This window comes from Anopheles merus, chromosome 3L, assembly GCF_017562075.2.
Source record: "Anopheles merus strain MAF chromosome 3L, AmerM5.1, whole genome shotgun sequence".
Lineage (NCBI taxonomy): Eukaryota > Metazoa > Arthropoda > Insecta > Diptera > Culicidae > Anopheles > Anopheles merus.
Window position 1 is genome coordinate 719601 of NC_054085.1, and position 13402 is coordinate 733002.

The 13402-nt window shown below is 36.5% G+C and overlaps 1 long non-coding RNA gene and 1 pseudogene across 1 annotated transcript; one reads left to right on the forward strand and one right to left on the reverse strand.

Annotated features, from left to right (window-relative positions):
* The window catches only part of LOC121598703, a 59338-nt pseudogene that overhangs the window by 39930 nt on the left and 6006 nt on the right, over nt 1-13402 (forward strand).
* Nucleotides 9115-10038, reverse strand: LOC121598705. The gene is made up of 3 exons (XR_006005607.1): nt 9958-10038; nt 9435-9581; nt 9115-9343 (listed from the first exon to the last, which is right to left on the reverse strand). It is a non-coding gene; the product is annotated as an uncharacterized LOC121598705 (long non-coding RNA).

A 13402-nucleotide genomic window follows, 5' to 3' on the forward strand; every position in this document is an offset into this window, starting at 1 on the left:
GTCGGATCGCATCACCCGTTGACAGTTGAAGTGTTGAAAATGCTGGTGAAATTACAAATTATTAAGATGAAAACGATACATCAGAGTGATGTGAAATATCTTTTTGCACTTGGTCTTCAAGTGACCAGGAAAACCCTGTATTCACCGCCTCACAGATGTTTTTCAACAGCTTTCATACATTGTATTGGCATCACTATAATGTTTCAGTTCTTCTACATAACTTTCAATACATCAGAACTATCAAACTCAATCCAGCTTGAGACGTGTTGAAAATAATGTGGAAGAACTGAAACTGAACTATTGTGATGCTAATGCAATACAGGCTTTCCCAAGTCACTTTCGAATGTGCACATAATTATTCACGGCATCCAAGATGTTTTTCAACAGCTGTCAAATGGTTTATTTGTTTCAAAATGAAATTTCAGTTTCAACACATTATTTCGAACACATAATAAAGAACTGACAAATTCAATCCAGCTTGGCTCGTGTTGAAATGCATACGGGAGAAATTAAAAATTATTGTGATGGTAATTAAATATCAGATTGATGTGGATTAACATCTTGCTAGCGGTGTATAACAATGTTTACATTCGAAAGTGACTTGGAAAACCCTTTATTAGATAACTTTTGAAAAACATGTCGTAAGCAATGAAAAATTTCATTTACATTGGAAATTGACTCGGAACCCCTGTAATACCCGATATGAGATTTGTTACTTCTTCTCTCACAATCGAGTCACATAATAGCCGTTGTTAATTATTATTAACGACCTATTCGCTCGCAAGGTGTTGTTCCCAGTAATTATCGATAGAGGGCTACACGGCCCGCGTTTAGTGTGGTTAACGTTCAACACTGATCGGGCCGAGTATTCCCGAACGCTTACGATCGAAGCTACAGGAGAGAACAAAGTTCATTCTTTCTCCTAAGCCCGAGACAAACGATGGATTTTTAGCTTCGCAACTAAAAATATCGATGCATAAAAAACGCTTGTTTTAATAAAAACAATTTACTTCGGCTGAAAGAAAAAATCATGTTGCAGTGTGCAACAGCCGTGATAATCATTGAATGTAGAATCTTAAAGTTTCTATAAATAATCATGTTCATTGCAATCATTCAGGAAATGGCTAATATGAACAACGCACACTGAATATCACTCTTTTTTAAGAAAACACAGTAATTTGGATAGAACGTGAATTTATCATACATCTTGTAACGATATTTGCATTGCATTTGTTTACGTTTGAACACTTTAAAAATAAAAATGGCCATAATTGAAGTAAATAACAGTAATGAGAAGCTGAATAATGCTCATATGAATAACAAACTGGTAACTTACTAATGGGGCTAGTTAACTTTGAAAACTCTTCCCAAAGGGTCAAACTCATTAAAACAAAATACCCTCGGGTACACCGTCCATTCTTCTTCTTTTGCTGTTTGCGAAAATGTATACCATTCTAACGAACAGCTACGAGTAGAAGATAGAGAGACAGTTGAAGAGTCACGCAAAAGACGCGCCCTGAGCTATCCTTTAACGAAGCATAAAAATAAGAGCCCATTTTAAGCATCAACTTCGCACGAAGATGTGCAGTGATTGCTTCGCATTGCAGTGGAAAAGTGGCCAAACTCTTTAGCCGACGATGAAGATTATGAAGAGGTGCTTCTCCGACATATCTGTATTTACCAAGTATGGAAACTATGTGGGAACAAAAAAATGTGTATCTGTGTATTTTTGCAAGATGTACAGGCGGTCCCCGAGATACACGGTTAATGGGGACCGGCCGCAAAATACCGCGTATCTCGAATTTCCGCGTAAGTCGAATCTTGTGATTTCCAGCCAAAATATCACTAATTTTCGTGCAATTTTGCAAGTAGGGGTGGTTTTAGCCACCAAATTAATTATTTGATATGTTTCTAATGAATTTAACAGTTTTAAACCTTTTGAAATGGTATTTAACATTCGATCAATACGGAAATTATTTGGTATTTCACAATGGATATGTCAAATCAGTACAATTTGCTCAAAGATCTGTCAGATTTGGAAAACCGCGTATCTCCGAATCCGCGTATAAGAGGTACCGTGTCTCTCGGGGACCGCCTGTATATATTTATGTATGTGTGTATGTATGTATGTATGTATGTATGTATGTATGATGTATGTATGTATGTATGTATGTATGTATGTATGTGTGTATGTGTGTTTCAGATAACATTTGTTTCAGTGATGTTCAGTTCAACATTCAGTATTTTACCGAGGTACGTTATTTTTAAGCTCCAAATACATCCGCGTAACCCCGCGTTATAGGAAGGACTTTTAAACTTTTGCAAATAGCGGTTTATTCCTCGTGTGACACTTTTTGTAGCTAATTTCACCGATTTCGCACATACAGGGTTTTCGAGATAAATTTGACAGTTTCTGAGGGAATAGGAAAGGATTTTTTATCAAATTTATGTTAAATATTAAAACAAATCTACAAAGTTTAGCTTACCATGTTTGCCGCATTTTTTTATGGCCGCAAACACGGCCTTTATTCTGGCCACCAGCTCCGCTTTGGTATTGCAGGACGCCCTGTTGGTGTCCCGCTCAACTGTGCCCCACACAAAGTAATCCATAGGATTAAGGTCAGGGGAGCTGGGTGGCATTCGTATGACCGGCACGAACCATCATAACACACGTTACGCGCTTGTACAATTCAGACGGGTTCCACATATTTAGGGAACTAGACATTTTTTTGGGCCGGTCTGGTGGTACAGTCGTCAACTCGTACGATGTAACAACATGCCCATCATGGGTTCAAGCCCTGAATAAACCGTGCCTCCATATGTAGGACCGACTATCCTGCTATGGTAATAATAAGTCACTGAAAGCCAAGCTCACTTCACTAGTGGGTACAGGCAGGCCTTGACCGACAGCGGTTGTTGTGCCAAAGAAGAAGAAGAAGACATTTTTTTCACTTGTTCGCACAACTTTTAGCAATCGAATGACATACCCTGAGACCCTGAGATATAAACCCAAAGGCCAGGTGTCAAATTTGTCTCGAACACCCTGTATCTGTCAAACATAGCAATCTGCATTTCGAATCAGACGACGCGGAACTCAATAGACTCTTTATTCTTCCTTGTCTCTCTTTTTCTCCTTTCTTCTCTCTCTCTCTCTCTCTCTCTCTCTCTCTCTCTCTCGAACGAACGAACGAACGAACGAACGAACGAATGAACGACCTGGAATGAATGGACCTGGTTTATGTAAACGCCTTGGTTCTTTATTGCGACGGGTAGCACGTTATTTTTATGAACACCTCATTACAATTTGATTTTTAAAGAACCGATGAACCTTGATTAGAACTGAACCGAAAGAATCTTACGGTTCTGGTTGTTGGGGCACACCTCCACTATGAACGTTAAAATCTGCAGCCGGTAGATTAACGCAAAATGCATCAATTAGTCAATAAACAAAAAGGAGTTTTGCTATAGTTGCCATTCATTACCAGTTGACTAAACTGCATGCAAAAGAACCAAATTAATAAATAAAATCAACAATCACTAGCAAATCATTGACCATTTATCAATTTACCTTGAGTGAAAAAGCCTAAATGCCGGGCTACATTGATCGTACTCCGTAGTGTAATTTTGATTTTCACTAGCGCATCTGGCGGCGGCTGGTGGAAGCTTTTTTGGTCATCAAGGGAATGGTCGCACCGGATCTCAAAATTAAGTAGTTTTTTCATCGTTTTTAATGCGAAAATGGCTGAAATACTTGCACAATATATTTATCTATCAATTACAAAGCTTTTCCAGTCCAGTTAAAGTAAAAAACATGGAAAAATAACATATTTTCTGGAGCGGCTCCAAATTGTTTAGCAAAATGCTTCGGTTAGCCGCCGCCAGATGCGCTAGTGAAAATCGAAATTACACAAGACCTCTTATTTGTTTTAATTTATATTTTCTTTGGAGTACAAGTTTTCAATATGATCAGAGTTAAAAAACATTTCCCTGTGAATAATTTATTTTATTACGCGATTGCTCACGATCATAGCACGACGTGTTTTTGTTATATCTAGCATATTGTGTTCAAACGTGCTCTGCGGTCATACCAACCTATACAGGCTTTCAATACTAATTCCGTAACACCCAGCCGGATAATCAGTCCTTGCTACGAGGGGACGGACCATTCTAGACTTGAACCCACGACCGGCATGTTGTTAAGTCGTTCGACCTGACGACTGTAACACTGGACCACCACTTGTTATTGAAAACTAATATCTGATAAATGATACCTAAATAAATAAATAAAATATTTAAATTGAATAGCACACATACATCTACTTAATAAATATCATGTAATTTATTATGTTCAAGATATTTTACGTCAAGCTGGATTCTATCCATACACACAATACAATGTGCTTAGCTGCTATAAAACGCTTCGAACGTTATTCGTAGTACTTAATTCTAATTATTTTAATTCAGCAGTTACCATAACTAAGACAACTATTTTTGGCAATTTATTTAAAATTGAGAAGAGATAAATAAAAACATGTTAATGTATGTTTTGTATGCACTGGTATTTTACGAATTTGCAAGTTTATTTCCAATTTTTTAAACTATTATTACACAACCTATTACAAAAAAACGGATTTAGGGCCTCAATATAACTATAATAAACAACATAACTAGTTATACGATTAGTTGGAGGAATCCATTTGTGTTGCGCGTTTGTTTGATGCAAATTAAAGAAAAGTAACAGCGGTTTATAAATGGAATGAGCAGCATAATTGCTACTGACCGGGCTTCAAACTGTTCCCAAGTTGTTGGACTGCTGTTATGAAAGTACCAAATGACCTGTAATTAACAAGAAGGATACAAAGGTAACCAGACGCCGATCGCAATCCGAAACTATCAAAAATTTGATTAGAAAACGAGCTGCATCACAGGCGCGCTCACACCAATCAGCGGAGAAAGGACTAAATTTATATTGTCGTTTTAGATATTGATCATTGAAAAAAAAATACATCAAATATATCAATATTTGTTATTTTAAACTAATTCACTTAAGCAATACGGCTAATTTGGAGCGTTCCTACTAAATAGAACAACAATAGAATAACAATCAATTCACGAGACTTGTTTGGTAGCTTCTGCTAATTGAAACACTTTATACTTTTTAAACAGTATAACAGCATTTGTATTTCCTTCTTCTTCTTCTTATTATAATTTTTTTTTTGAAGAAGAATGATTGGCGCAAAAACTGTTTTGGGTCTACATTTACCTGCTTTTCCTCGAATGGGCCATATTACCTATCCACGGTCTGTATGGGGCTTAAACCCATGACGGGAATGTTAAGTCGTACGAGATGATGATTTTTATTCATGCGACCGGCAAATATGTGAGCCAATTTGCTCCTGCATCTATATTTTATAGAAATCACCTGATTACAGAACCTTTCTAAGTGAAGATCACATCGGTGTATGATTTGATATCTTTGTAAATACATCAGACCATCGACCGTGCGTTTCAAAGCAAGATATAAGTCGAATATCTTGATATAAATATTAAAGTTTGAGTAGTTTGAGAATACTGATAAATTTGAATGTAACGGATATCAATGAAAAAATTAAAAAAAAACTCGCTTTTAGCAAAATGACAAATATAAACTGTCATAATTAAAATCGTCGTAATTGGGAATCGTCGTAACTCAACTGGGTGGTAAATTAAGGGTATCCTGTATTCGGCTGTATATTGTAAAACTTTTTCATGTAACATGAATCAATTCATTTTCTTTAGTTTCTCAGCTATATGTTACTTACATTCTGCTCTATGTTACTGTGAACATAAAGTATCCAGATACAAGCGAACATATAATAAAATGATACTTCAAATGGGTTCTACTTGTTTCTTCCCATTGTCTTTATCCTGCAGTATGCGTCCTTAAACAGTGACATTTATCCTTCATGCATTTTGTCACAAGATACTCTGAATGTCGTTTTGCAGCATATCCTTTTCGATTGTGGAGAGATATTCAGAGGATACAGGAGACACATATAGTGCAAAATATGAAGCATTTACTATTCCAATGAAATAGATCGTTTGTACCACGTTTGCTCAGCAAATTGCAACAGAACGAGCGTTTGCAAACTTGGCACGCTACTGCGGTGCAGCCATTTGATTGAAAATAAGTTCTGATAAAGTTTTTCTGTTGTCGCACTTTTCATTTCATACGAGATTTCATCCTTCGTCGAAACACAAACATGCAGAGAATCGGTCTATTTTCGAAGGAACCTAATTTTTTAGGGAAGCTAACGCCGCACTTTTTTATGCTGAGTGTAAACTCACAAAGTACTGTGTCGAACCTGCATCATTAGTGACAAATTGATGTTGTTGTTTTTCATACCATTTGCTTGATTGCTTTATTTTAACAAAAATATTTAAACGCTTATTAAGACACCCGGGTAATCGAAACACGCGCCGCTGCTGCAATACTGGATCATCTCATGGCAAGAATCGACTTTTCGATTGCATGGTACTAAGAAGTCTATGTAGTCTGTATAAGCCGCCACGACATAATTATTTTAGTTTCAGCTAGAAAGTTACAATTTAAGCGATTTTTTCCTCAAATTAATTTCAAAATAGATGAAAATATTTAACTACGCCATGTCACAAAATGAGTACAAAGCACTCACTATTAAAGCTATCATGTAAAAATAATGCTAGAAATGCTATTGTTAGCCGCCATTAGATTAAGAGCTGAAAGTAGCGATCTGTTGTATTTCCCCGAAAGTAAATTTGCTACGTCATCACTTTAGCAAACATTTTGTAGTCAATTAGCAAGCACTATGCACGGCCAATGCAAACAAACCGAGGCGAAACCATTTCTTGAGTCTTGCGTTGGACAGTGTCAGCAACAATAATCCCCACTATGGCCAAAGTTATCCCAATAATTGCTAACGTTAGCCTAATTAAAATTTATAGAACCTTACCAACCATTCCTACCAGCTTACAGATGATTATAGGGAAGAAATACCAACAAGCCAGCTGTGCTCCGGTGCTGAAAATATTTCAGAAATATACATAAAGTATGCGAAGAAACACAAAACAAACATCAGTTCATTGCACGAAGAAACGGGAAAGGCAAGTTTTGCCACATTCCAACAAACATAAACGCCCCTCTATATCATAGCATTGGACATATTTGCAGAACACATACCATTCAAAGGACCTTTTGTGCCTGTGGCAGTGAAAAGATGGGCATAACTCCCACGGCTAATTAATTCCTTACGTTATAAACACCAATACGTGCAATAGAGAGCACGCTTATCGGGCGTTTGAAAATGGTGTACCAGTTACTGCAAAATCTGTGTTGTTGGACATACTATACTTTCCATGTTTTCCAAACTTATCTAGTGCATGTGCAGGAAAAAGCACTATTGAAGAAAAACAATTTAAGATGTAGTTTTTGTTTAGTTAACAAAATACAAGGAACCTTCCTTTATTCGCACCTAAAGAAGTGGCAATAAGAATACTAAATGAAATACAGTGAAAAAAATGCCTGCGAAGCAAGGGGTGAAGTATCAAAAACGTATTCCCATCTAACTTCGAAGTCTGTACGCATAAGAGAACAAACTTTTGCAGCTACATATAAGATGCTAATTAATGAATACAAAACATCCTCTATCTAATTACATATTCATTGGCCAGGATGCAATTAATGCTAATTACTTTTCTCTTTAATCATTACAAAATCGCGACGTTTTGACACCAGCACCGTGCACTTGACGGGATTTTAATTAAATAATTTCATCCCATACGGAATCAAATAAAGGAAGAAAATGCATCCCATCTGTATTCCAACTGAACTTAAAAATGAACAAAAATACTGGTACCCTAGAAAAATACTTCTGTTTCTTCCATTTTATTTGCGAAGTTAAAATATTCTGTGCAGATGGTTTGATTATTATTAATAAATTATTTCACAAATGTGCTTTTTATCGAAATAAATCAAATGTCCATGTCGATATGGTAATCTTTTATCTTCAACTCTTTATCTACCAGTATTATTTTATTTTTTCCAATTAACAATCCATCTCATCTGAAATTTTCCTTCACATCGCATACAATACAAATGCTCGAACATATGAACATGAGAAGCACACATGTGAGTTGATAACTCTGTTTAGCTTGTAGCATTAATGTTATGCTATGACCGATTTTCTCTTATCAAACCGATGCCGAATGCAGCATTGAGCTGGTTTTGCGTTTTACACAAGATATGATTGGATTATTAATAAATGTTATTCATTCCTTTTCGTTCAATCACCACGTTTCTACTGGCATGAGATTATGACAGAAGGCATTTTGTTTCATTTCGATAGACTTTGGACAGGGAGCCAATAACAATTACTTTTTTGATGGTTTTTCAATACAACAACACAGGAAAACTATATCTCTTAATTTTATACAGAAAGGATAAAAAAATCTTTGGAAGCTGAAATTCACATTGCCATGAAACACTACTTTTATTTTTTCTTATATTTTTAACACATTTGTAAACTATACGCATTGTATAGTTCGAGCCGGTCTTGTGGTACAGTCGTCAACTCGCACGACTTAACAACATGCCCGTGATAGCTTCAAGCCCCGAAAAGACCGTGCCCTCATGCACAGGACTGACTATCTTGCTATGGGTAATCAATAAGTCTCTGAAAGCCAACCCCAATAGTGGTGGTTACAGACCCCAAGCAGGCCTTGGCCGTTAACAGTTGTTGTACCAAAGAAAAAGAAAAATAAGCATTGTGTCGAAACATAAATAAACAAAAAAATTGTCTTTAATTTTTTTCTCCATAATCTAAAACCGGAAACATTTTTCTTGTTTCAAAATAGCTGTAATTTTTAAAATACAATCAATCAATCATATAATACAATTCAGGCAAACTATTTCTCAAGCGATCTGAAATCTTTCTATTATGTGAAATCTATATATGATTGACCATTTCCTTTGATTCAAAATTCCTGTTTTGCCGGCAATTTACAATCATCTCATCCTTAAACACACTCGGATCAGTATAAACAAGTAACACGGAATAAAACCCAAACACACGTTACAAAGAAAGACCAGAAAACGGATCAGGTCGTAATAAAAATTGCAATCATATTTCTGCTGATTGAAAAAGTTTATCTACATTTATGAATTTGTGCACAGAGACACCACTTGGAAGGGAAGGGTGCACCGTGGCCGAATCGAATTCAGGATAGTAGAAATTGATTTTCGGTCCGATACTGAACCGGATGAACGGAAAGGATGTCGCAATTGTGCTGTGATGGTCGTCTCAAAGTGAAATGCTGATTGTATTTGCTAAAAGAAGAAGGATGGAAGAGATAAGGATTGTGTGACACACGCACTTAACCTCCATATCCTGCAACAACAGCCGGAACCGGATACGTACGTAACGTCCAGAAGATTGGAAACTGGTTGGTTGCAATTATTCGCTTGTAAGCATTTTAGTCAACCGGGGATTCAAGATATTCAGTTTAGGTAATTCGCGTTTAAACGAAATGGTTTGTGTGTGCTTAAACAGAACGTTTTCGATAGTCTTCGAACGTTTCGAGTATTGAACAAATGCACATAAATAAGTAGAAATATAAGTTGTTAGAGTTTAACAAATGCCGTATAAAACCATTGTTTCATTTTTCATAAGTGATTGTTCCGTTTACAAATAAAATAAAATGGAGCCGTTTATATTTTTTTAAACAGAGTGATTGTGAAAATTGCCATTATACTATAATTAGCGAATATAATATTCAATTTCAGTACATAAATTATCAAAAAAATACATTAATAACAATCACTTAATTAATGACTCTCGTACTGCTTGATTAAAAGTTTTATATTTATAAAACTCCACTTATTCTCTTGTAGTGGAATCAATCAACGACCACACAATCAATGTACAGCCGATTCGAACTCACCATTCCGGCAGCGTGTCAGCAACAACAATGGGACACACGACAGTTACACCTAATACACCCGCCACTACGATCCAATCGTCGATCTCAGCCACTGCAAACCTGGTTGCCGCGACCGGCTTAGCCAAGGACTGTGCCGGGTGCGGGAAGCGTATAACCGAGCGCTTTCTATTGAAAGCACTAGATATCTTCTGGCACGAAGATTGCCTCAAGTGTGGTTGCTGTGATTGCCGCCTGGGAGAGGTCGGCTCAACATTGTATACTAAAGCGAATCTTATCCTATGTAAGCGAGACTACCTTAGACTATTCGGCACGACTGGATATTGTGCCGCTTGCAACAAGGTGATACCGGCATTCGAAATGGTAATGCGTGCCAAAAACAATGTCTATCATCTAGAATGCTTCGCATGCCAACAGTGCAATCATAGGTACGGAAGAGAGGTATCATTTTTGCAACATCGATACTAACAAGCAATTTACCCTATTTATATATTAACCTTTTCTTCTTTTCATTCATACCAGATTCTGTGTTGGCGATCGTTTCTATTTATGTGATAATAAAATTCTATGCGAATATGACTACGAAGAGCGATTGGTGTTTGCTAGTATGGCCTGTAATCCGTCTAGCTTGGCGCATATTCGGAGGCAAGTTAGTAATTTACAGGTAAAATCAAAATACCCTTAGATGAATCCCTCCCCGGCTTGAATGCTCCCGCATACATCACGGCATACATTTTCCATGTTATATTTTCACATTGCGTTTGTTACCTCTACCGATTTTTTTTAATCCGACATACCATATTCATTTTTTTGTTTTCAGTGTTATTTCCTTTTTTTACTTTATATTATCATACGGTGGTATAAGTGTAGCTATAAAATGGACAGTAACTGAATTTCTTGATTTAATAGCCTCATATTCGCTGAGCCGGTAACCAGCGAGATGACTACCTTTAGGCATTATGATCATAAGAGTTTTAAACATTACCGGCATTACTGTTATAAACAGGTTATTATTTAGATTTAGTTTATCGTTAATCGCTTCCCGATCAGTACTGGTGATACACGAAGCCCAATATTACAATGACGGTGTGCAAGGGAACCCAAATATGACAAACGAATAGTAGCTTTTTAGGGTGATTGTGTAATGGTTGGAAATAATTTACGCACGGCATCGGCAAGACACCGTAAAGCTTACGGGTTACGAGTTTAATATCACGCCTGTGACAATAAATGGAGCATTACAAACAACCGAAGGTATTGTTGGTTACCCGATTTGTGTCATCAAGAAAATATAACTGACATCTAGAAGCACGTTTATTGAGCCTGCTTTCAAAAGATTGTAACAGCAACACCCAAAACGTCTATAAAACGTGATTGAACGTTACCCCGTTAATATTCCATCAACACGTGGTTTCAAAATAAACTGGATTCTTTACGGCCTACTGCAGTTGCGTCTTTCAGCCTATGTGTAACGAGTATGGCATAGGGACGCAAATTTTGATTCTGCTCCATCTTTGGCCAATTACTGCAACTTTAAAATCTACGTACCATTTGTTTTAAAATGCTAGTGTATCAACTCAAATTGTGTAACAAAAAAAAACTATGATTGTATAATTCCAAAATACCTTCAAATATTTCAAAATATTAGAAACCAACGACCGAGAATAGAATAGAACGCAAATAACTTAACGTAATAATATCGTTAGTATTCGTATAACAAAAAACAACAACGCAACGCTATGATTTCTGAATGAACCCACAAACCGACCCTTTAAATCAGATGTATCAAACTCATTTATTCATGGTCTCATGCTCATGGGCCACATGTTAACTAGAAAATCCTTTCGTGGGCAGAAAATATTCCAACGTCCATTTTGAGTGTCAATAACAAAGGTATTCCAATTTCAAATATAGGGGGCCTTCACGATTCTAGTTAGTTTTTTGTATGGAGTTTGACAGTTGGAGGCTGAAATCATGTAAACACTCCATACAAAACCACACAAAAAACTAGCCAGCAATTTTCAGTCTAGATCAAGGTGGATTAAAAATATTAGGCGATGGATTAGGGCCTTTGGGGGGTCGCCATAGTTAAGGGACTTTACGTCATTTTAGAACCGTTAACCATTGGTTTGATGATTTGTTTATGCACGAAATTTAAAATCATGTGAGTAAGAGTTCTAATCTCACGTAAATTGTCCATGCGGATCGTAGATAATGAGGAATTAATGTGAAAATTGAAAAAAATAATCCTTACTTAATTTTTATCATCAAAAATGTCGAAAACACAATGAATTATAGAATAAATTCACGGAATAACACAAAATAACACACTTTAATCCATGTTTTAATGTGAAATAAGAACTCGCGAAGTCCAAAATATATTTTTGAAGAATGTTCAATCGAAAAAATGGGATGGATCAATTATATGAACAAATTTAATAAGTGTAAACAAAGTTTGAATCCTGGGGATCTTACGTCAAGTGACAAATTGTCAAAATGCACTAGAGTCCACCACCTGATATTTTTAAATCTACCTTGGTCTAGATTATTCTAGCCACAAAGCTAGAATTAGATTCGAGTACCTGGTCGAAAACACGGTGTTGTTTACATTTATCCCAAGGTGCATTAAAGAGATCAGGTGGTGGAATCTGGAATCAAAGAGTATGTAGTCCAGGTGGTCTCATAGCATTTTTTAATAACCAATTTTGAACATCACTTTTTGACAGAACGAGTAAAAACTTTTGCTCCATCGAGCTTTCTGGAGGCTTGACGAATACACAAAACACTCTTAAAATCTTCATTCAGAGGCAGAAGCGATAAAAATCAGCCATCGAAATTCATACACCTTGGGATAAGCCCACCTGTATATTATGCTCACAAAGATAGCTGCTCGAAAACTGCTATACAATGCAAACAGCTGACAGGCTGAAATTTCAGCCTACGAACTTCAAACGGATAGGGCCACATAGACTAGATTAATCATAACTTCGTAGCGTCGAGGGCCGCATACAGAGGTCCTCAGTGAGACACCAGTTTGACGTACCTTCGTATGTATACCCAAGTTACATTTGCTCGAAATTGTTTTTCGATACCTGCTCGATTAGTACTCGATACGCCTGAAATTGTGGATATGTGTGTGATCAAGTGTTTTGAAAGCGCTAAGATTTGGTGAGTTTGTAAATTAGACTTTCTTCTATCGATGGACGATGCCGTCGAGCTCATTTTACATTCGTAGCTTTGATTGTTGATGAAAAACAAAAGTTAATTTTGTGTGACGTTATTCTATAAAAAAAAAAACCGTTATTATTTAAGTATAAAATGGCTACATGACCAACTATAACGATTTGAAACATCATTTCCGAGCGAATCTAGAAGAAAACAACGAAAAAGCCGCATCACAGTTGATTTTAAAGGCCTTTTTCTAAATTCCCTTAAGCTGGTGCAGTTT